Source organism: Schistocerca nitens, chromosome 1 (assembly GCF_023898315.1).
Source record: "Schistocerca nitens isolate TAMUIC-IGC-003100 chromosome 1, iqSchNite1.1, whole genome shotgun sequence".
Classification (NCBI taxonomy): domain Eukaryota; kingdom Metazoa; phylum Arthropoda; class Insecta; order Orthoptera; family Acrididae; genus Schistocerca; species Schistocerca nitens.
Genome location: NC_064614.1, coordinates 1162084275 through 1162110766, shown reverse-complemented (window position 1 = coordinate 1162110766; position 26492 = coordinate 1162084275). Strand labels below are relative to the sequence as shown.

Below are 26492 nucleotides of genomic sequence, written 5' to 3'. Positions count from 1 at the left end.
CTTGGCGCCGCATGCTTTGGTGTTCTATCGTGTTTTCTCTGCCAGGCAGCGCTGGGAGCAGGGGCGCATTTTTCGCCAGCTAGGCCGCCCCTTATTTGTCATTTCTGATCCCTCTGGCACTGTCAAGGGACACCGGAACTAGATCCGTTTGTGCCGTCCTCGGTTTTCTGCCGCTGGTTGTTTTCCGGCAAAATTGGATGGCTCGCGGCTTCCGCCGCCACAGTCGGCGACTCCACCGATGGCGCCTCCACCGCTCGCGCCTACAGCACGGGCGCTCCTGCCTGCGCCACCGCCGGTCTGGTCTGCTGGGCCGGGCGGGCCCCACGGCCCCATCTCCGGCCTCCGTTGCCGGCGTGTTCCTCCGCGATGCCGGAGCCGATGGACGCTGAGGCTGCCGTCACGCCGCCGCCGACGCCGCGCCCATGGAGGTCGTTGCTCCGGCTCCTCATCCGAGCATACCCAGTGGCGGTGCGCGTCCCGGGCAGGCTTTCCACGGTGCGTCTTCCTCGCCCCCCTCGCGAACAATTCGGGGACGCGGGTGGACAGCACGCCCCGGCCGTTCCACTGACCGCCCCTCAGTTGCACCGCCCCTGAGTCTCACCACCTGCTGTCGGAAGCCCTATTCCATTACGGTGGGCCGTTTCAGGGGGGGGGGGGGGGGGGTGGTATTGATAGTTCCGATGCCACAGCGTAGGTGCACTCTCGTAGGTTGGCAATACGAGAGCGGACGAACTAGCCGACCACAGCGCCCTCTAGCCGACGCTGTGGAACTCAACGAGCGCCACTCGACGTTCTGCCCATTTTCATCAAGTGCTGACGGCCGGAAACATCGCTTCAGCCTAGCTTGCTATAGACACTTTGTATCCGTTACGACGTGCTCATCTGTACCAAGTCAAGTATTGAGTTGTGTACTTTTTGTGGACTATAGTAAACCTCTTTAACTTTACTTGCAGTAGCGAATGCTTTACCTCACCTGCTCCGACTCGCTTCCTTCATTCGGCCTACTTTACAGATCTCCGGAGCAGACTCACGCGCCGCCTTCCAGGTGGTATACAAAAAAGACGATTATAGCTGTTCCACATGTTGCAACTGAAGAATGTTTTCGTTCTGGAATCTAGCATCTCTTCGGACTGTAGATTAAAGCCCTGAATAGAGAAAGTACCGCCAACTGGGCGGCGGCCGTCATTTTCGACCAAGCAGCTATGGCAGCATTATGCACAGAAGTATTAAATTCTCTTTTACGAGGAAGTAAATGGGACTATATGGGCGTGTGGTATTCTAGTGCGTAAAACTACTGTTTTTAATTGTTTCCTGGTTTCTACTGGAAATATAAAGAGAATGAAATGAGAATTTCGTAAGTCCGTCACTGACATAATGGCATTTTATTTTCATTTAAAAAACGCTTAAAGCTTCCTCGCACTTAATTTTATGATAATTTCAGTTAGAGGCGGATATTTGGGAACTGCAGACCCTACTGAAACACAAATACATAGGCCTACTTCTGTTTACATGTTAACGTCTTTAATGTTTCAGTTAGTTTTTCCGATTATAGCTCTCCTTACTCTTACATAATATAACTAGAAAAAGGTACTGGAAATAAATTACACGCCTGGTGGCTGTCTCTTAAAGTGACCTTGCCCCATTTCTTATGCCTATACTTTTATTGCCACATTTCGCAGTGTCTCTGCCTGGCGGCTATACTTCTTCTGAAGAATACACTCTCTTTCGTCAAAAATATTTACATGCATCTCCCTTCAGTATTTGAAAAAAAAACTTCGAGTCTAAATTTGTTTTTCATTGTTTCGGAAAACTTTTTCTGGCAGTTGAGTAATGTTTAACGCTGCTTCGGATACACGGTCTAACCTGTCGCCGGTCGTGTAGTTTTGGGTTCGGTTAGTCTCATTCAGACCGTTCACTTGCTGGATGTAGTACACAGTACACAACACATAACACGTATTTCTGCGTAACTTGTTTTAGCGTTCTGCCAGCTAGATAATTCAGAGACTGTTCTTCCTTGTGTGCAAACGTCATCTACGTCGCGTATCTCTGAATTTGCTCTTTCAGGCATGGCTCTATCATTGTTGGTTTGTGATTCATTACAAGTATTCTTCTCTTCCAGCAGGTCGATGAGGAACTTTTTCTGACTGATTACTGCCATCGCGACTGCAACGAGAATACTGTGACACAGCAATAAGTCGCAAAATTGTCTTAAGACTGAAGGAATCTAGAACTGCATTATATGCTCCAACCATGCCGAGAAGTTTTTCCTCGGTATCTGATGAAAGTCTCCATAGTAAAAGAAGTGGAATCTTCTTCTTTCAGAAGTTATTTCTGATAGTTAATTGGTGTGATTGTTACCAGAACTACTAACCTACATTTTTTTGGGGCAACTCTTTTCCAAATTTTTCAATTCTCAAATAGCGTAATAACACTGGTAGACAACTACATACCATCATCGTGTTTCCCTTTAACAGCTTTGCGCATGGCTGTTTTTCCGTTCCTACAGCTCATTAATGTAAACCAAAAGAAAATTATGTCTATGAAACGTGTAGTTGACAGCGTGAAAGGTTGAAGTACCAGTTCTTCCACTGCATACTTAACTGCTTTAAATACTATGATTCAAAAGTACTTAAGAAGGGCCAACTTTCGTTTTATCGTTATGCCCTGGTCTTACCACATTTTCTTGTAGATTCGCGATGTTCAGTCCTTTCTCTTTCTCAAGATGATTCAACTTTACAACAGACTTAGTGGAAATAAATGTAAGTGGGAGCGATCTGTTTGCAGAATATAACGTGGTCAGAAACTGTTAAATGGTTTCTCAGATTCTTCAGGGTAAGGGCTACATCAGGCATGAAATACAGTTTCTTAACACCATTCTTGAGTTCATCTCAAACTGACAAGGTGTAAAATGAACATAATGAAAAAATTGATTTTAAAATGTACTACGATACGGAATTTAAAGTTCTCACATAACCGTATTAAGAATAAAATAAACTTAGGAAGACGGTGCTATTAAGGAAAAAAGAACAGAAAGGAAAAAGAAAACGAAATTGTCGGCAAGATGACCGAGCTTCCAACCTAGCATTTGCAGTGCACTATCTGTCTACGCTACAAGAGCTCACACCTTGTGACTACTATGTAATAGATTATACAAGTTAATTGAGAACGCTTATTTATTGGCAATAGTCTAGCAGATTCGCATGGAAACATATCTTCCCTTTCAATTTGATGCAGTCATATTATGCATCTTTCCGCCTTGTGGAACTCGATAAAACCTGATACTACGCTTTGCCCGCGAACAGCAGTTTATTGCACAAAACTGCGGCATTCTTCACAGCAGAAAAATTGAGCCGTTTTGTTAGGGTCCGCATCTCGTGGTCGTGGGGTAGCGTTCTCGCTTCCCACGCCCGGGTTCCCGGGTTCGATTCCCGGCGGGGTCAGGGATTTTCTCTGCCTCGTGATGACTGGGTGTTGTGTGCTGTCCTTAGGTTAGTTAGGTTTAAGTAGTTCTAAGTTCTAGGGGACTGATGACCATAGATGTTAAGTCCCATAGTGCTCAGAGCCATTTGAACCATTTTTTTTTTTTTTGTTAGGCTTCTAAAACGACACAAAATTTGTCGGTATATTTCATACACCCCTATTTGCTAAGATAGCCGCTAATTAGATCAATTTTCCCACTTACTCTCGTGTATTACTTGCGTTCAACATGGCCGACCCGTACCAAGTGATGTTCAACGGACCAATGTCAGCGCCCAATATCAGAAATCCACACATAAAAGATTGCCCTACTTCCTTTGTTGAGGGTTTTACTGCCAACCTCACATTAGCGCATCCTGTCGTCGAATCTCTGACTTGACTTACTGTAGTTCATTCCACGTAGCCTTCAGCCTGATCGCTTTGCATAATCCCCAATTCTCATAATTGTGCGCTGATAATGGTAGACATGTATGATCCAATCGTTCTACATGAGATATCCAAGTCTGTCAGTATTCTGTTATTTTATCATTCAACCGCCCAATGGTAAACGTTTTCACGTGTGTCTTCTTCATGTACAACACTCGTCTCCTCATCCCCCCCCCCCCAATTGATCCAACAAATTACTCTTTCTGAGCCAGGGACCCACGAATCAGCACATAAGTTGCGATTCGTATCAAAGATGGCTCTCAAAATTTCACGGTCGTTCCCCTCTTCACCAAGGCGATATTCACTTCGCTCTAAATGTGGACTAATTCGTTAAATACCTCGACTACTTTGGGCTTAATATCGACTTACTCAAACGATTCAAGCGTTCCAGATTAGAAGATCTACACGAAAATTTGTGTAGTAAGTTTCTTAGTAACAACCAAGTTTGAGCGGACTAGAGTAATGTGCTATGCAGATATAATATGATTGAAATATGTACGAGGAAATCCAAGGGTGCTCCTGACAATTCTAGCAATATTAGAAAGTTTATAGTTCTGTTATGAACTGCTACAGCGGCCATTCTTTATGCCGTCGCACACAAAGTAATAGCTAGTCCGTAGAGTACCCCAGCACTTCGCGACTACATGGCCAAAACAAAGCATGACCCTGACCAACACTTGATGTATTGAGCACCTCCTACCCATACTATAGTCTGGAGTACTTACGTAAGTGGCCGTGCGGTTAAAGGCGCTGCAGTCTGGAACCGCAAGACCGCTACGGTCGCAGGTTCGAATGCTGCCTCGGGCATGGATGTTTGTGATGTCCTTAGGTTGGTTAGGTTTAACTAGTTCTAAGTTCTAGGGGACTAATGACCTCGGCAGTTGAGTCCCATAGTGCTCAGAACCATTTGAACCATTTTTACTTACGTAAGTAATCAGTGATCATCATTTATATGCATAAATGGTGAGCAGAAGATCTGCCAGTATCGATCCAAGTTTACACCTTGCCAGTACACGTTTACGTACATACATCCACCCTTACGCAATTTTGTATCTGACTCATGTATACCTAGCTCAAAGCTCCATATATCGCTATGACGTTACGTGAACGTGTTTGAATTTCTAATATTAAATCGCGGTTTTCCTTCAATGCAGACTCCAGTACGACATATCAACCTTCTTCTTTTCCTTTACTGCAAACCTACTTAGTTTCACTCCTATAATACACCTTTCAGTTTGTATTTAAGTAAAATGATGCAACCAATTTTAGTTCTCCAGCCTAATTTGTCGTCGGAATTGAGATACTCATGTATATTCGTGTAACATACCTCGCCCTATAGACAATTACTGGTTTCAATTAACAACTCGTTTTGCAGCTATTGCTAACGCTTAGTCGGGATATCAAGTAATTAAACATAAATCCCTTGTACTCTTTATGAGTCAATAACAATATACGAAAGACCACATTAGGAATTTATATGTGGTTATTTATAATTAAGTTATACACTACATTAGCAGTTGGACTTATATCGCTGACTCGGGAAATTTCTAACAAGCGTTGCATACCGAAGTCGCGGCGTGCCTGCGAACGATACATACTGAGCGGACGTCTATATAGCCGGTAAATATGGGTATTGTTTACAACGCTGACAAGAGCGACTACAAATGAACGTTATGTAACAAACTTATTTACAAAGGGAACTAGAAATTTCGCTTGCTTTATTCGTCAGCCACATCTTCAGTGTGGACAATTCGGCGTGTGGTGTAGGGTGCCCGGAGTATTCCCTCTCTCCATAGCCAAGATACACTGTTGATACGTCTCTCAGAAATATCTTCAGAGTCTTACAGGGAACAATTTTGCCAGACAATCATAAATTGTGGAAGTATAGATGCTGGAAAATATATAGTTCGTCTCGGTCTACTGGTCGGCACCCTCTCGTAATTGAGGATTTAAAAAATTTCCACAACAACTCTGTCTTTTGCGTGTGGATCCATGGATCGTCGGAAGACACAAACTCAACTGCATGGTTCACAAATTCGTGATATATGCCTTTTTTTCTAAGTTTTATAAAAGTGCAAGTATTCAGCTATAATTTTGGTGGCGGGCAAAACCAGATGTAATTCCTTTACTTGCACTTTGTGCAGTGCTACTGAAAAGGAACGCCTGCATTGGCGTGTCTTCTCAGAGAGTGTCACGCGCGTTTAAGCAGTTCCTGAGATCGTGAATTGGCAACGAACCATACTCCCAACAAAACTGTAAACAACTGCCTACATCACACAATAGCAGAATTAACATCCGCCACGTGAGAGTATTGGAACTAGTTACTACACAGGATGTAGTCATCACTGGAAACAACGTTAAAAGACGTTCTGTTGTCAACGCAGAAAACAATATCCTTATCGCAACCTCGAGAGTCATGCACTCGATATACCGGGTGATCAAAAAGTCACTATAAATTTGAAAACTGAGTAAATCACGGAATAATGTAGACAGAGAGGTACAAATTGACACACATGCTTGGATTGACATGGGTTTTATTAGAACCAAAAAAATACAAAAGTTCACAAAAGTCCGACAGATGGCGCTTCATCTGATCAGAATAGCAATAATTAGCATAACAAAGTAAGACAAAGCAAAGATGATGTTCTTTACAGGAAATGCTCTATATGTCCACCATCATTCCTCAACAATAGCTGTAGTCGAGGAATAATGTTGTGAACAGCACTGTAAAGCATGTCAGGAGTTATGATGAGGCATTGTCGTCGGATGTTGTCTTTCAGCATCCCTAGAGATGTCGGTCGATCACGATACACTTGCGACTTCAGGTAACCCCAAAGCCAATAATCGCACGGACTGAGGTCTGGAGACCTGGGAGGCCAAGCATGACGAAAGTGGCGGCTGAGCACACGATCATCACCAAACGACGCGTGAAAGAGATCTTTCACGCGTCTAGTAATATGGGGTGGAGCGCCATCCTGCATAGACATCGTACGTTCTAGCAGGTGTTTATCAGCCAGGCTGGGGATGATGCGATTCTGTAACATATCGGCATACCTCTCACCCATCACGGTAGCAGTTACAAAACCAGAATCACGCATTTCCTCGAAGAAAAAAGGCCCGATAACGGTAGATGTGGTAAATCCAACCCATACCGTGACTTTCTCGTCGTGCAGTAGAGTTTCCACGACAGTTCTAGGATTTTCGGTAGACCAAATTCTGCAGTTGTGGGCGCTGACAGACCCGCGGAGCGTGAAATGACCTTCGTCGGTCCACAACACGTTACTCAACCAATCGTCATCTTCCGCCATCTTTTGAAACTCCCACACCGCATATGCCCTCCACTTCACTAAATCGCCAGGTAACAGTTCATGATGCCGATGGATTTTGTACGGATAGCATCGGAGGGTACGCCTAAGTGCCAACCAAACAGTAGTGTATGGAATGCCGGTGCGACGTGCGACCGCATGAGCGCTGACTTCCCGTGCATAGACGAACCCGCTACAGTCTCCATTTCTTCCTGAACTGTCTCAGCAGCATTACGCCTTGTGCCCGGTCGGCCACAACGGGGTCTATCGTCTAAACAACCCGTGGCTTCGAACTTCGAAATCATTCTCGCCACAGCTGCATTTGTCAACGGACCTTTACCCGTTCGAATCCCCTTCCTATGGCGATAGGATCGTAACACTGAACTAGCACATTCCCCTTTCTCATAATACAGCTTCACTAAAAGCGCCTTTTCAGGTAACTTCAACATGCTGCGACTGCTGGCACATCTGATTCTTTCTCTCATTACAGCTCCTTTTATACACGATTGTCATGCGCAGTCACTGACCCTTTGCTGTCTAGCGCCATCTGTCGGACATTTTGTGAACTCTTTTTTTTTGTTCTTATCAAACCCCATGTCATTCCAAGCATGTGTGTCAATTTTTACCTCTCTATTACATTATTCCGTGGTTTAATAAGTTTTCAGATTGATACTGACTTTTTGATCACCCGGTATATCGGTCAGAGGCAGACTGCAACTTCGTTATGCAACGGTTGTTGGAAATTACCATGAACTGCTCTAAAAAACATAATCAGTTTTTATAAACACCAGCGTATAATCTATCTCTCTTGTCTCTACGGCACAAAATGATAAATACTCGACGAAGCCTAATGATTGCAAACTTTATTTTACGTGCAGATTCGAAATTATAGGCGTAATAATTGCAGACCTGGCTTCTTTTGTCGTATTTTGAGCTATCTTTATGCAAGGATCAAATTTACCACCAAGTTAGCGATATAATTTTAGTATCCTCTCTGTTCACAAACGTATATTTTACCTATATCTTTTAATATTGTAAATTTACTGTCACGTATTTCTTTTCTATTTGTCACCTACATCGATGAACTATTTTTCAGGTTTATCTCGTTTTCTCAAATAGAGTTTAATAGATTACACCAATCTAGATAGACACAATACAAGTAAATTGCATTTCTGAACTGTTACTCTGTAATAATGAAGACATGCGCGGAAAAACGGGCTAACCTTAAATGTAAAAGCTTAGAGATAAGTGTTGCCACCTGTTGCTGGGTACGGGAACTATTAAAATTGACATTGGTCTCACCCATAAATATGACATGAAGATGCTTAGGGGTGTGACAAACGTCAATTTTGGTAGTTGCCGTACCCAACAACAGATGGCAACACTTACTCCAACAAGATTGTTTGCGTGGCCATCCTCCGCAGCAACCATAGAAATACTTGTTTTGTAAATTTGTATTACTTTGAGTACCGCAGAAATATAGCAAAACCTGAGGGTAACAGTATTGAGAATCCGTATTTCAGTAGTTGCGATGAAGAAAGGGTATCTATCGTTTATAGTAATCTATAGATTTAGAGGAAGCTTTTGCAATGATAACTGATATACCGTCTCCGGAACTTTGGAGATGTTAGGGATATGACACAGGGACGAAAGCTTATCTTGACTCTGTACAGAAACTACTGCCATAAAACTTGAAAGCCATGAAAGGGAAGTAGTATTTGAGAGGGCAACGAGGTAGGTTCGCAGCCTATCCCCGATGTTATTCGATTCCTACATGGAGCAAGCAGTAAAGCAAACCAAGAAGATATTTGGGGGCAATGCTCAAGTTCGTTGTATTCGTCCGCGAGATACAGAGCACGGCAAACAAAGAAGACCAGGTTGACATCATGTTCTTTCACTTCCGGAAGGCCTTCCGTAGAGTTCCACACTGTCGTTTCGTGGGAAAAATACGAGCCTACCAGACATCGAATTAGATCTGCAAAGGACTCAGGATTTTCTAAGAAACACCAAGTGTGTAACACAGGACCATTACTGTTCAAATGTTCAAATGTATGTGAAATCTTATGGGACTTAACTGCTAAGGTCATCAGTCCCTAAGCTTACATACTACTTAACATAAATTATCCTAAGGACGAACACACACACCCTTGCCCGAGGGAGGACTCGAACCTCCGCCGGGACCAGCCGCACAGTCCGAGACTGCAGCGCCTAAGACCGCTCGGCTATTCCCGCACGGCAGGATCATTACTGTTAACACTACAAATAATTAGTGTGGTGTGCAACGACGGACACTATAAGAAGAGTTTGCAAACGATGCTGTTGTTTATAGCCAGGTTTCAGAACGAAAAGACTGTACGGAATTGCGGAATTGCCTTCAGAGAATCTATGAATGGTGCAGGTAATGTCAGTTGACCCTGAATATCAATAAATGTAACATAGTGTACATTAATTCGTAGTTGATAAGAGATTTTACTGATAGTTTGCACTATTGGTGGAAACACAGTGGAAGCAGTGAGTACCGAAGACACCTAGGAGTCCCCGTCGACGGCGACCCAAAGTGGAATGACCACGTTAGACAAACAGTGCGAAAAGCAGGTGGCAGGCCAAGATTTTTCTGGTGAAGCTTAGGGAAAGGTAATTCACACAAGAAAAAATTTTCTTTCTTAACAGTTGTCCGACCAGTTCTTGAGCATTCTTCATAAGTCTGCGCTCACAACATACGATTACCAGAAGACACAGAGACGATCCAACGAAGAGCGCAAGTTTATTTGGTGCAGTGAATACACTTTACCTAAATGAGGAGTTACCCAGTATTATTACACCATAGGATATCAGTAAACGAAAACATGCAGAATACGGTAACTTCTGAGTAATTAGAGGATTTAGAGGAATTAGAGTTTTACCACGAAACAAACAAAACTTATCCGAATCATCGGAAAAAATTTATGTCTGGGTCAACATTTGTAAAACTCTAATACCTCTCTCTCAGATCCCAGACCTCTCAGAGAGAGGGAGAATTTTAGTTTTAGCGATTCAAAATTTACGAAGTAAATAAGTAATTTTTATTTATCCATAACCATTTTCCACGCAAAAAATGAGAACATGGATTTTCTTGAATTACAGCGCCAACTACCAAGATTCAAAGTAAATGTTTAAGACAGAATGTACGTAGATTTTTGTGTAGAAACTGATACTGCAATAAAAAATGGTGGTTCACATTTGATATTTTAAGGTTGCCTCCCGCCCCACCCCTCGGGGGCTGGGGTGGGGGGCTAATTGTAGCACCAGCAGATGTCCCCCTCTAAAACAATCAACTTTGCATTCTACACATTTTTTCGTGTGAAGCTTATTTTTCGAGTTATTCTGGTTTGTCAACTTAAAATTTACACCCTGTACATATTTTTTTCATTTATGTACTTTGTAAACTCATTCAGAAGGCATCAAAAGGTACTGTAATTCCCCATTTGTCGAAACATCCAAGTGCAGTGATTAATTTGGTCGAGATTTAGACTTGAAGATTGATAACGTAACAATGTATGATTTACTGATTTTTCTTGAAAGATGGATAGCATGCATGTTTGTTAGAAAGTAAAAGAACTTGTTCAGGTTTCTCCACGATTAATGTAAAGCGAATTTTTAACATTTCAAGTGTTAAAATAGGTTTGTGCTTGCGATGTAAAGTTTTGTTAATACAGCTACTTTATTGTTTCTCCATCAATCAACATTCGTCCTGTAATGTCTCTTGCAGCGGTCTCTCCGCGATATTTCCAGAAATTTTATAAATTATATAACTCAGTACATATCTCGAAATATCTCTTCTTATCTTACCGATTATCAATGCAAAGTAGTTTCAAGCCTAATTATTCCTTGGAGCGTCCATTTACTCCATGGAAAAGCTTCTCTGCTATCTATGTTTTCTCTTATGAAAAGAATAGGGACTTTTTGCCGATTAGTCGTGAAAGGAGGATGTATATGTATGTATTGTTGAGCTAGTCGCCATCTTGATGAGACTCTGTATGAGAAGGAATTTAATACATGAACTAAACTAAAGTAAGTGTGTTCGCGTATTATTTAACTGTTTATTATTGACAGTGTCTGCTTACTATGCTGTGTTGCACGGGATCAGTGGGGAACGCCTGATTTACACTGGACGAACCTGCCGTTTTGTATGCTCAAGATATCCAGTTATTTCAAATAAATAGGCTAACACGGTCTTACCAGCAGATCTCCGGTCTTCCCCATGTGATCACCGAAAGCTAATAATTATTACAAATGTTTCCAGGAGATCGACTGACAATTTTCGTCGCACCGAGACTTCGAAATTGCTTCACTGCCTTATGGAATTTAAGTTAAGCTCAATTTAATCAGGATAGAACAGTATTGAACTGTGTGAATGTGATAAGCCTGCTTTGTCAATGAAAATTCCCTTAATATACGCATGTTTTTTACTATCCTGATCAGTGAAGCTAAATCAGGCCGGTGTGAAAGAGAGGTTTTTTTAAATTTAAGAATTATTAAATTTGGCTTCACTGTGACAGGACACATTTTTGAGCATTACTTAAACATTGTGTGAATTTTATAAAGAAAACATTGAGAGATCTTTAAATCTATCTTGAGAAGATTTGTGTTCCACGCAAGGAAATAAACCCATAACAAGATCTATCAATGAAGCTACATTATTTACCCGACCAAGTACAGACAGGGATATTAATACACACGTTCGTTTTTGCAATCAACATCAATCACAACACTATGAGGGTAGTCATAATGACTGTAATTGTAAAAGCAATACTGAAGAGAAAATGTTGAAACAGCGTCAATTCCCGATCTACAACCCAGACAAGAAAAATGTTCATCCAGTAGTGTTTATAAGAAGTTTTAGGGGAGTATTGCCAAAAAATTGGAGTGAGTGGCAAAAGGTTAGTTTCGTGACCGGCTATATTCAGGGGCCTGGAGCTATATGGGCATCTGATATGATATTAACTTGGGACACATATAAAGATTTTGAACGAGCATTTTTATCCAAGTACTGGTCTGAAGAAGTACAAGAACGTTTAAGGCAGGAGGTATTATACCCGGAACCTTTTTCCTTTTCACGTGGGTCTTTAAAGAAATACTTTGAGAAATATATAAACAAATCGCCGTATTGGGATAAGCCTATGCCTCTACAAGACGTGATTGGCATATTAAAATCTCGACTTCCGGCCAGCATCAGAAATAGAATGCTGTATATTAATGAGCATGACCTTGACTCTTTCATGACTACGCTTGACACTATAGATATGATCGAGGAAGATGAACATCGGCCAAGACAACCGGTTACGCAGAGGAGAGCGATTGAGGCGCCAAACGCAAACCGGAACGGAAACGGATTTAATAATTATTATACTAGGAATAGTCAGAGATTCAACGGAAATGGAAATTTCAATAACAGTGCTGCGAGGGGCAGATTCAGAGACAATCGAACGGGTCGCAGATACAACCCAATGTTTGGAAATGCAAGAGATTACCAGAACCAGCAGTCTTCAAATAATAATAATGCGTACAGAAATTCTGACCCTCGATTTGAAGCAAATAACACAACCAGTCATCAACAACAACCAGTCATAACAGAAGTAGTAGATGATTCAAGAGGAAATAATAATCGACATTTAAACTGAAGAGGGCCGCTTTATGCTCCGTAAAATCGGCCGGGGAATACAAAAGGGGCAAACCTGTTTTAAACGAAATTAATTCCGTGGCAATGTTGAGATATAATGAAGCCGAATTAATGACAGATGAATTGACGAGAGACTTAGAGGCCTGTGTAGTCGAAGATATAGGGGTTCCTGTGTCTGAGATCATCACAGAAGTGGGAGGAATTTTAACCAATGTTGTATTGGACACAGCTTCATCTACAGTAGTATCTACGTAGTATCCGGAACTTTGTTTCGCAGAATTAGTAAAATTAAGAAAATCCCTGTTCTACCAGTACAAAATTGCAAGCCTGCAATTGCAAGTTGGACTTGGTAGAGGGAAAGGTGCAATTTAAAATCGAACATCAATTTGTTACACTGATCTTACTGAGAAAGGAGGCAGTGTATAAGCGATATTTCCGTGGTGCTGCTATACAGTTGATTTGTGCTGAAAATAATAATATGTACCGACTACCGATCAAGTCAATTCAAGAAGAGGATTTCAGACAAACAGTCGAACAGAAGATTGCTGAGTCACATTGCCTAACGGATAGTCAGAGGGAACAATTATTCAATATATTAACAGAATATGAGTCAGTTTTCGATGAAAAGCCCGGAATTATTAGAGGATATGTTTGTAAATTACAGATTAAGCCCCATAAGACATTTTGCCGCACACACTATCCCATTCCCTGGCGATTAAAACAACCAGTTCAGGAAGAGATACAAAAAATGTTAAACTGGAATCTTATTGAACCGTCGAACAGCCCATATTGTTCTCCGTTACTTGTTGTACCAAAGCCAGGAGGAAAAGTTCGATTGGTATTAGATGCAAGGGACATTAACAAAATTATAGTACCTGTGCGCACACATCCGGAGAACATCGATGAGTTAATACAGAAATTTCAAGATGTATCCTATTTAACCAGTATTGATTTGAGAAGTTCGTTCTGTCAAGTCCAGTTAGTCAAGGACTCAAGAAAATATATTGCTTTTGTATATGGAGGAAGAAGCTATCAGTTCAAGGTCGTTCCGTTTGGTCTCAATATCAGCTCTAGAGTTTTTATTTCTGCGTTGGACTATGCCCTAGGACCAGAACTACGTAGTCGAATAACAATTTTTGTGGGCGATCTATTAATTGCCTCTAAAACTTGGGAGGAACATGTACAACTTATTAGGAGGATTTTTGCTGTGTTCAAATAAACTGGTATAACGGCAAATCTAAAAAAATCCCAATTTTCTCTACAGAGAATTAAATTCTTAGGACATATGATTAATGCAAAAGGCATCCTTCCTAACGAAGCGAAGATAAGAGCGATAAAAAATTTTCCAACTCCAAGAAACAGGAGACAACTGAAAGGCTTTATAGGCTTGGCTTCATTTTTTCGTCGATTTATAAAAACTCAAGTAATGAACTCTGAAGCACTAAACCGGCTCCTGAGGAAAGATGTACCATGGCAATGGTCTAATGATTGTGAAAAGGCTTTTTGTGAAATTAAGGATCAACTGATAAATGCTCCGTTATTATACCACCCTGATACGAATGTCGGATTCTGTTTAGCCACTGATTCATCAGATGTGGGATTAGGATCTTGTTTATTTCAAATTAGGTACATCGATGGTGTAAAAACCTTTTGTCAATTGCATTTGCTAGCAGAGTTTTATCCACCTGTGAAAGAGCATTTACCACTACGGAATTGGAAGCTTTAGCAGTTATTTGGTCTTTGAAAAGGTTTAATAATTATGTATATGGCTCAAGGGTAGCCGTTTATTGTGACCACCAATCACTAGCCTTTTTACAAACTTGTAAGTTGCTGCATCCTCGCTTGTCAAGGTGGACGCTGGCGCTGCAAGAATATCAGTTTCAATTATTCATGTAGCCGGAAAAGAAAATATTATAGCTGATGCGTTGTCAAGATCTCCAGAAGGAATAACACCTGAACTGGATGTAAATAATAAGGCAGAATTTCCAGTGCTTCTTCTTCAAGAAAATAATTACAAGTTATATTATATTCATTTATGTAAGACAATGGCTCAGCTTCAGAAGAAGGATCGACGATGGAATGCTATAATACGACAATTCAATCAACAAAATCCTATGGTCAATTTGGAATACTATCGGCTTGTGAATAATATTTTATTTTTTAAATCTGGGAAGGCTGAGAATCCGAAGTGGTGTGTCTGCATACCCGAAGAATATGAAGAACGATTAATTTGGTTTACACATTTGACCTGGAGTCATGCTGGTGTTGTAAAGTGTGCTAATAAGATTAGATATTATTGTTACTTCCCACATATAAGGCGAAAAGTGCACAAAGTCATACAGAAATGTGTTCTCTGTCAAAAGGCTAAGCCGGACAAGAAGAGAAATAAACTTGCGCTTCACTCAATAATACCTGAAGCACCAAGATCACTTATTTCATGTGATATTTGTGGACCACTTCCTAGAGCCAGAGGTGGTGTTAAGTACATTATTGGATTCTGTGATGTGTTTACAAAATATGTTAAACTATATCCTATAAAATCAGCAACTGCAAGAGCTGCCGCAGTAAAGTTTGTAAATGACTACATTCCTCATGCAGGGATTCCAAAATCTATAATCTCTAACAATGCGAAGATATTTACTGAATATTTATGGAGAAAATTAGTATCTGAACTAGGAATAAAACAGGTATTTACATCTTGCTATCATCCATAAGGAAATTTAATTGAACGGGTTTTTCGAGAACTAAACAGATTCATGAGAACGTACTGTCATGATAAACAAACTACCTGGATAAACTATTCGATCGAGTTTGAGCAGATTTATAATAATTTACCTCATAGTTCTACAAACTTTACCCCGAATGAACTGATGTTCAGAGATAATAAAGAAACTTTTGGGTAGATAACTTGCCTAAACTCGAGGACACCAAAATGCCATGGGAAAAAAAATCGCAATGCTCTCATTAATATTACGGAGAAAGCAAGACAGCGAAAGGAAATCCATGACAGAAACATCAAACAGATTCAGACTTTCAATATCGGACAAAAAATTCTTTTAAGAAGACACATCAAGTCATCAAGGTTGAAGAAGACCATCAGAAAACGGAATCTAATTTATACAGGTCCATATATAATAGTTGATATACCGAATCCTGGTGCGTATTTATTAGCATATCCGGATTCTGGAAGAATAAAAGGATTATTTCCCCATGTAGACCTAAAGAGGTACTTTTAAGGAAAGTGTTTCAAATTAAATGAAAAGTCTGTATGAAGTATTTGGGTGTTTAAAAAAGAATGAAGTGCGAAGGACAGTATGCCTCAGCTACTGTGATAGGTTAAATGACAGCATGCCAAGCATCTGTGATAGTTTAATGAACAGTAAGCGATTGCTTCTGTGATAGTATAGGAATATTTAGAAAAGTAAGTGGAACTCTAGCTATTGCTGCTGTGAAGACTTACGGATTATCTGTCTACACGATGATCACCAAAGAAGCTTGTGCGTGTGAAATAATATACATTCAGGGAGTGTTAATCTCCAGTGAGAATAAGCTTACTGAAACTATATGATCGAATACGGCGCTTGCGTGTGAAGTTAGTGTTTGTAAACTGACAGTTCACAGGAGAACAAATGAACCGCGTTAGGAAATTGGAATCGATTGCTACTGTCCACAGATATAAAGACTCGCTGGGTTTTTTTTTTTTTTTTTTTTTTTTTTTTTTTTTTTTTTTTTGCGCGAGCTAAACTCTATTCAAGAGAATTTAATTAACCAGCTTACTGAAACTATATGATCGAATACGGCGCTTGCGTGTGAAGTTAGTGTTTGTAAACTGACAGTTCACAGGAGAACAAATGAACCGCGTTAGGAAATTGGAATCGATTGCTACTGTCCACAGATATAAAGACTCGCTGGTTTTTTTTTTTTTTTTTTTTTTTTTTTTTTTTTTTTTTTTGCGCGAGCTAAACTCTATTCAAGAGAATTTAATTAACCAGCTTAGTGTGTGTTTATAAAATTTGAGTTAATAACAAAGTTCTTCATTGAATTTGTAATAATGTGTCGTTTTCCAGTTGGATTTGTTTATTGTTATATTGCATTCATACATGTTCATGAGAAATTGCGGCATTTGGAGTATAAAAGAGAAAAATTTGATCGTCAATAACAAAGATTAATTTCAGCTGGAGAGATCATGCAGCAAGACTTAATTGAACGTTCTCTTTCAGCAAAATTTCATTTTAATCATGTATGAGTAAGATATAATTTTTTTTTTTTGGAAATTGTCTCAAATAATAAAGTTTTTAATATTCTGACATGCTATCCACATTCGTACTTGAAACCAAATTAGGAAAGATTCAGATCTACTTCCACCTGGAAAAGCCAACGAAAAACCAAATTAAATAAATAAATGATTAAAACCAGGATTAGAACCTTTCGGCTTACTCAAGAAGATGGATGAAATTATCCATGTTTTCAAAAAATTGTTTTCCGCTCTGGAGTTGTGATATTGTGCAACTACAGTATCGATTAAGACACCTAGGTGTGGAAAGTATAAGACGAATGGATTTTCCCATTCCTCAGATGGAAGATTGGATGGATCAGGTCCATATTTGAGTTCAAAATGAATCTGGAGAAATTCGACTAACCCTTCTCTTCCAGGAATCTTTAATAGTTGACCATTCCTTAGACGAATTTCGATTGTTTCATGCCACAATCCTGAGTACCTTCTAGTCTCTCAAATCCGTTACGTCTCCTGTCCGGTACGCCAATGCGACGCCTGTCCTCCGTGCCGTGTCCCATGTTCCTGTTCGATCAGTTTCACCGCAGTTCAGCAAGACATCGATGAAGAAAATTTTTCAGAAGATTGTAAAAAATTTGCATGTGTAAAGATTTTTTGTTGGCTATGAGGCAGATTTTATCTTTCCTATGAATTCTAGAATATCTCTCAAATTTCTAAATTATTCTGTCTTTCCTATCATCTGTGATAGCTAGTTGGGGTCTAAGCCTCCAGGTTTTCCGGGGTTTCCCAGTGAAGGCCACTTCCTGAATAGGTAGACCTGATTAACAACTATATAAGTCCTTCTTCCCTGGTTGTGTACGTGGGATGCGGGTATGCCCCAGTACACGTGAAAGCAACAACTAGGTATCTAGGTAACGAAGATACCAAATCTCTTCCAATTCTTGTAATCAAAAAAAAAAAAAATCTTACTAACTTCTTAAAATTTATAGAAACGTATGTTCCACAAATTCTAACGAGTTAGCTAAGCCAATAGTTAGCTCGCAAAGCGGATACATATCAACTTTGCTCGCTGCGAGGGGCGACGTAATGTCTCTTGCAGCGGTCTCTCCGCGATATTTCCAGAAATTTTATAAATTATATAACTCAGTACATATCTCGAAATATCTCTTCTTATCTTACCGATTATCAATGCAAAGTAGTTTCAAGCCTAATTATTCCTTGGAGCGTCCATTTACTCCATGGAAAAGCTTCTCTGCTATCTATGTTTTCTCTTATGAAAAGAATAGGGACTTTTTGCCGATTAGTCGTGAAAGGAGGATGTATATGTATGTATTGTTGAGCTAGTCGCCATCTTGATGAGACTCTGTATGAGAAGGAATTTAATACATGAACTAAACTAAAGTAAGTGTGTTCGCGTATTATTTAACTGTTTATTATTGACAGTGTCTGCTTACTTATGCTGTGTTGCACGGGATCAGTGGGGAACGTCTGATTTACACTGGACGAACCTGCCGTTTTGTATGCTCAAGATATCCAGTTATTTCAAATAAATAGGCTAACACGGTCTTACCAGCAGATCTCCGGTCTTCCCCATGTGATCACCGAAAGCTAATAATTATTACAAATGTTTCCAGGAGATCGACTGACAATTTTCGTCGCACCGAGACTTCGAAATTGCTTCACTGCCTTATGGAATTTAAGTTAAGCTCAATTTAATCAGGATAGAACAGTATTGAACTGTGTGAATGTGATAAGCCTGCTTTGTCAATGAAAATTCCCTTAATATACGCATGTTTTTTACTATCCTGATCAGTGAAGCTAAATCAGGCCGGTGTGAAAGAGAGGTTTTTTAAATTTTAGAAATATTAAAGTCCCCTTATTCCAAGTTTGACATATATAATTGTGCTTTCCCGAGTTCCTCATTAACAGAACTTTAATTGACAATGATCACTGCAATAATTAAAATTTACTACCATAAATTTTTGTGAGCGTGTCTATAGTTTAAGGGACGCATTGCATATTCTCATTTTTTAACTACCTCACCAGAAGCAGCTGTAGTAGTTTGGAGATAGAAGCTGCACAGCATTTATTTGGAGATAGCTGCCGCACAGAATTTATTCACTGCGCAAACACTTAGGCCATTTACAATTTACGTTTGTACAATTGACGCTTAGCACTGACATACTTTTCAGACAGCGCGTTTTTGGTAATTATTTATATTCCTTATTTTTCTCGTAGTCAGGTTGCTTGTATTGTTGCTAACAGGACAAATTTCTTAAATTTAGCAGAACAGACTGTACTCTCGCCACGAGCGTTATAGAACATAGTTTAATGTTGGATTTCTGATTAACTTCTGCATATTTGATCACTTTTCAAGAATTACGAGATTACTTACGAACTTAAATACGAGCTTAACTGTTTCTCTAATCATGAGTTTAACTTCACATTACTACACGGACAAAATACCAGTATATATAACTGTACATTACCACACAACAAAAAGTAATTACACACCTTCAGTATGACTACGGATGACCACTGAGCGTAAGGAGACGCCTGTGTTCTCCTTTACGACCACACACCGGTGCTGGAATCTAGTAGTAGTAGTAGTAGAGGGGTTTTGTGGGCGCACGACAGCAAGGTCTTCAGCGCCCGTTCAGTATCCTAGTGAGACGGGTGTCAAGAAAAAAAAACCTCAGAACATTTACATAAAACGGAACATAAAACACGGGGAACAATCATTGGAAAATATGTGCCCACCCACACCGAAGCGTGGGATGAAGCAGGGCGTCAGCAGTAAAACATGGACAACACAGGAAGAAAATGAGAGAGGGAGCTAAAACAATGTAGCAGATGGAAGTGGCTGGCTGACCGCAAGGAAAAAAAGGGAGGAGTCAGCCACTCTGCAATACACTAAAACCTCCAGCCTAAAAGTTTAGGCCAGAGTCCAGACACATCACAAAACTTAAAAACCCTAGACACACACGTCTCATCGTTTGCTAAAACACAAGGCAGATCCCCATCAACTTGTGCTTCTGCCCTTGCATCACGGTATAAAATGCAGTCTGTTAAAATGTGGCGGACGGAGATGTGCACACCACAAGCATCACAAAACGGAGGATCCTCCCGCCGTAATAAATAGCTATGCGTCAGAGGACAGTGCCCGATCCGAAGACGTGTGAGGGCCACCTCTTCCCGCCTGAGCAACCGGCAGGAGGAACGCCACGGCCGAGTGGTTGACTTTACCGACCGCAGTTTATTGGCCGTCACCGCCAGCCATTCGTCCTCCCACAACTCCATGCACTTCCTGTGGAGTGCAGCGATGACTGACTGCAAGGGGATAGTACACTGGACCACATCCTGCTCTCTGCAGGCCTCCTTGGCAGCCCGATCAGCCTGTTCATTGCCCCATATGCCGACATGACCAGGCACCCAGCAGAAGGATACCTCTTTACCCCGCCGTTGGAGCAAGTACAGTTGGTCATGTATCAGCTGGACCATCTCCTCAGTCGGGTATAGGTTCTGCAGTGATTCTAAGGCACTAAGAGAATCGGAGCAGAGGGTGCTGGAATCGTCATAGCCCCCAGCATTCGATACAGCTGGCTCCTGCTCCTCTATAACGAGTGAAAACATGCATCTTTTACGTGTGGATGACTCGATTAACACGGTTTTACGTATTTTTGTAACTGTTCATGTCATATAAACATGGCTCAAACTGAAACATAGGACCGAAGAACACTTCACAAGAGGCTGCTACTTCCGTGACAGAGGATGTACGTCACTTCACACGTAGTGAGGGGGGAATTTGCCATATTACTGCTAACGAAAGGATACGAAGCAAAAACTAACAGCAGTGGTGCAATAACCAGTAATTGATCCCATTGCGACAGCTCCAGTGCGAGTTCCGTCCGGCATGCCCTAATTGCTGCAGTTCTGCAAATGAATTTGTGTGCTCTGTAGCATGTCATGCAGATTATTTACTTCTGATATACCGGGACAGAAAAACTACGTGTCAGTAGATAAGATTACCGGCTCATTGTGTTCTACCGAAGGCTGTTTGCTGAGATCAAATAACACTCAACGTGATATATGTCACGTCAGGAAGTGTTGGCCTTTCATCATGTGTTTTGTCCCTAAGTTCACCTTCAGCGTTATTGTTTTTTTAGACAGACATCCTATCTGTTCATCTATCACAGGCAACAAAAAATAGCAGGGCATCTCTATATGCAACACCGGCACGTGTAGAGTGCAAGCAGTTCTTACATAACGAGTCGCACTGGTATTTGTCAACCTGTACGAAACAGCGCTGTCTACGGAGGACGCATCTTCACATAAAATGAATAAATGTACGAAAAGCGAGCGCACAAGGCAGATCTTTGTTTAAAGGAGACAGTAATCAACGTAAAATTCACATGTCGTTCATGGTCTGTCGTAAAGAATGTTGAGCAGTACACATGAAAGAAAATAGTAAACGTTACATCGAAATAGTCATTAAGTATCTAGAGGACGTTACTCGTTACACCTTTACTTGTTTCATGTGAAGGAAATCAAGAACAGAACACCTATTTGTCGATAAAAACGTATAAACAAACAGAAAACTTAAACTTATTGCTCGATTAGGAACTTATCGTTTTATTATAATTCTAATAGAGGACATCAACATGAAAAAAAAAAATTGGTTACAGGAACTTGCACTAAAATCCTTGAAAAATTTTGCAATTGCGAAGAGATCATGAATCGACATACAGTCATTGGAGTCAGACATTAATTTGTGAACGATTTTTTAATGCACGCGCGATCGAGAGCAGAAACTCGTTTTGCAGCTATAAAATGAAATATCTCTCAAGAGAAATAAATTAGCCAAGGACACTGGCTCGTTGTCAGGTAAGAAAAACTGTGTTCAGGTCCATGCTACAGAACAATAACTCTAGTAATAACTATCTTAAACGCTGTATTTTCTGTGCTATAAAATGACACAGAAAATTACGACAGGACATCTGTAAAAGAAACAAGAAAAAATCCAGAGGTGACAAGCCTGGCGAACGAGCCCGCCACAACACATCTCCTCCGCGTCCAATCCAAAGATTAGAGAATTGTCTCTGCAACTCATCTCTAGCCATCAGTGAAAAATGTGCCGGATAACCATCGTGTTGATGCCACATTGCAGGCCGCTGTGACCGAGCGGTTCTAGGCGCTTCAGTCCGTTGCTACGATCGCAGCTTCGGATCATGCCTTGGGCATGGATGTGTGTGATGTACTTAGGTTAGTTAGGTTTAAGTATTTCTAAGTGTAGGGGACTGATGACCTCAGATGTTAAGTCCCATAGTGCTTAGAGCCATTTTTATACCACATTCTGTTCCTTGCTCCTCTAACATTCTGCGTGGTGTCTGTTTGTTCTAAGTCGTGTCTCCCTACCACTTTCACGCAACGACGCTCTGAGCGTGTTTTTTAGGGAATTGACTAGTTTGAACCTGGGACCTGTTGCTGGTAAGGAGACGCCAGACCACACATGACTTGTAGAGTTCAGAAGAGTTCAGTGAAACTAACGATGATATAAATAAATACTTAATGATTTCAGCGTCAGCTCAACTGCACTCCCTGTAAAGGAATCTTAATACTAACTAAATTTAGTGGAAGGGGTTCAAGGCTTTCCTATTTTTAGTTAGCTGGTAAAATAACGTCGAAAAAGCAGTTAAGTTTACCATTGGAAATTTTATTCTACTCACAAAACATTGTTTATAAATTGCACTATTGATAAAAGGAAATATTTTAATACAGGATGATAAAAACCAACTGCGTTCAAGAAAAATGTGAACGAATATTCCCTGAATGGGTTTCCAAGTTCTACAATGGATCGAAGGATGACCTATGCCATGTCACATCTATAATCTAGGTTTAAATTAAGTTTCACAAAAGAGAAAACTATCAAAATTGTCTGCAGTGACCCTCAATTATCTTTAATTACTTATCTAACTTGTCGTAAATTACAGTGGCGGATGTGGCTTCTCAATAATTATATAACAGAAAAATCATCGCGTTTCAGATTTTAACTTACGTAGCAAATGTGAATACCATGAGCTTCAATTGGCGATCGACACTAGTATTACGTAAAAAGGGGATGTAACAGATGAGACTTCTGCAGTTCTGAGTGAAGCCTTATGCGCTCAAAAATGCGGCATCGTGTGCGTTCATTACCTTGTCGGTGGACGTCAGGGGGCGGCGGACGGCAAAGCTCCACTCACCTCGCCGTCTCGGAAGCAACTCTCTCCTAACTTCTCCTTACTACAATTTACCGAAGTTGGTTTAAAAAAAAACTATCTGGCTGTGTTTTCATATGATCAATCAGGGTCTCAATGTTAACCTTAAGCTCTGCCTACAAAAATTCTGTCTATCCAATGAGAAACGTTATACTTTTCGTGGTGGGGCAATATTTTTAACGTTTGCAACGTAACAGAGACGCGAAAAAGTCTCACGCTAAAACTTGCAGCTGGTATAGCCCTTTTAGTGTTATCGTAAGATCTATACTGTTCTTCTGGAGGGCTCTATCTTTTAACATGGGCTGGGGGGTGGTCCTGGCGGTTACTTTTCGTGGTGGGGCAATGTTTTTAACGTTTGCAACGTAACAGAGACGCGAAAAAGTCTCACGCTAAAACTTGCAACTGGTGTGGCCCTTTTAGTGTTATCGTAAGATCTATATTGTTCTTCTGGAGGGCTCTATCTTTTAACATGGACTGGGGGTGGTCCTGGTGGTTGGCTGGTGACGTGGGTGTCCGTCCCTTATCGTAGGGCCTTCTACCTTAACACGGTTCTGCTCTCGGCTTCTGTTCTCGTTTCTTCCCTCGGAACTGCGTCTGTTTCACGGTGGGAAGGTATGACATGCATTTAGGCGTTTTTGTGTTAGTCTGTAGTGTTCCATTTGCTCATTCGTTGATCGTACTACTTTGGTTAATTTAATGTCAGGATGTATTCGCAGCTATGTGCTATTTGCTTATCATGTCAGGGTTTTCATGGAAGGTGTTGGATTTGCCTGACACGTTACATTCCTAAAGGTATTTCTTCTAATAACAGACCTAATGTTTGTTGCAGGAACGTAGTATTATTCCTACCATTAAGATTTCCTTCCATGAAATAGGGGCCAATAATTATGTCCTCCAGAATCCCACACAATACATTCATCGACCACGGTTTTGGCGTACAAACTGCCGCAGCCAACATAGATTTCAGTGGCTCAATAATGCATGTTGTGCAAATTAACATTTCCATGGTTCGTGAATGTAGCCTCGTCAGTGAATAAAATCAAATTAATAAATGTGTCATCCCTCCGAACCTGAAATTGGGCCCATCGGCAGAATTCAATGCGACACATACAATGCATACCAATTAATTCTTGGTTCTGACTGATGTGGTAAGGATGATATTATTGGCTATGCAAAACACGAACAACACTACTCTGTCTCATGCCAGATTCCCTTGCGATTTGACGCGAACTCTTCGAACCACAGGGGCAAGAGTGCCAATTTCCGTTTCCTCCTTAGTAACTTCCCTTTGCCGGATATATTTCCGATGCGTTTAAGATCTGGTTGTTCTCAATTTATCACACACATATTTAAATGTACGACGTGTAAGGTGAGTACGTTGAGGATATCTTTCAGCGTATGAGTCTCTAGCTCTGACTGAATTTCGTTGGCATTCTCCGTAAATGAGAAGCATATCAACTTGATCTTCGAAGGAATACATGATTCGTATTCGCTTGATTCGACGATACTAGTCTTACCGTTCCTATTAGTGTTGTATTGCGAAACCGTCAAATGGTGTTTTCGAATCAATGGCACATTAGATGGATACGACGTATTGGGCGAATATTTATTATTTGCACAATATGAGAGAGAGAATTGCCAGAGCGTGTGCTTCGATAAATGCCGATGTGATAAGGAATACCACTCAATTGACGATCAGAAGATTACAACACCGCAGTGCTACCAATTGTCATCACTTTGAACACCTTCTGTAAATGGACGTTCATGCCACCTTTTTGACCTATGTTGACCTTCAAAGATCTTACTATTACACATCATTGGAGTCATCTCGATAGCCACTATCAGAAAATAAGTACCACACTACAGCATCTTGATATCTCTGAAGCGAGACATTATAGCCCCCGTAGTCCCATGCAACATTTGTCCCACAAACTTGTCAGCTACTATCATACTTTCGGACTTATTCGAGATGGTAATGGTTAGTGACTCACCCCGTATCAGGGTGTCTCGGATCACGTCATGGGAAACACCTTTCGTTAGAGGCAAAATGTTTACAGTCGCTCCCTGGTGGCTATAGGCGTCCAATTCCCGGGCCCTGAATTGACGAGATTTGACCGTATGGACAAGTTCTACTAGCCGGGTGTGCTGCATTTTTTCTTTATTTACTTATTTACACCTCAAGTTCTTTAGGACCAAATTAAGGAGCAATCTCAAGAACATCGAACGTGTCAGTACATGAAATTACAACACAAAAGTAATAACAAATAAAAATGAAATCTTTAAGAAGCAGCCGGCCTCTGTGGCCGAGCAGTTCTAGGCGCTTCAGTCTGGAACCGCACGACTGCTACGGTCGCAGGTTCGAACCCTGCCTCGGGCATGGATGTGTGTGATGTCCTTAGGTTAGTTAGGTTTAAGTAGTTCTAAGTTCTAGGGGACCGAGGTCCTCAGATGTTAAGTCCCATAGTGCTCTGAGCCATTTGAACCATTTGAACCACGAACCCAGAAAAGGTCAAGCGATAAGTTTAAGTACACGCATTCAGCAATGTAACTTAATTTTTCAAGGGACTCATTAACAGAATAAGAGGAATGGCCCATGCATCTGCGTACTAACTGCTATTGTAAATTAGTAGAGGGAATTTCAACAAGACATACTTAAGAATGAGTGTCTGTAAGCGTACAATGACGTTTAGGAACCAAAAGAGGAACTTTAACTTTTGTAGACTTGCCCTGTTTCATGCGGAGCAGATAACTCAAGGCACACACAAGCAATAGAGTGCCTATGCCATGCCGCCTCTCAGAGGTGTAACCGATACAAAAGGACACCAAGCAATACCGAGAAGCATCAGTGAGAATTTTGTCTGTAAAGAAAAGCGTTTTCCATGACGTGATCTGTCAGAACTACACGTTTGATACAAAGTCTCTGAAACACCCTGTATGTAGAACGTTTAACAATTCTATGAGTTTTAGAGGGGACTTTGTGGGTAACACTATGATCAGATACTCACATCGAGAAATGTATCGCTGGGGTATAAAATAAGTTAGAATATCTGTTCACTTTAGATATCCTGCTTCATTGAATGCTTACTGTTACTACCTGATGAAACTACAATCGTCGAGAGTAACTGTAGGTTGTT

The 26492-nt window shown here is 40.8% G+C and overlaps 1 pseudogene; it reads left to right on the top strand.

Annotated features, from left to right (window-relative positions):
* Positions 1-366: 366 nt before the first annotated feature.
* The window catches only part of LOC126232832 (coenzyme Q-binding protein COQ10 homolog B, mitochondrial-like), a 78191-nt pseudogene continuing 52065 nt past the window's right edge, over positions 367-26492 (top strand).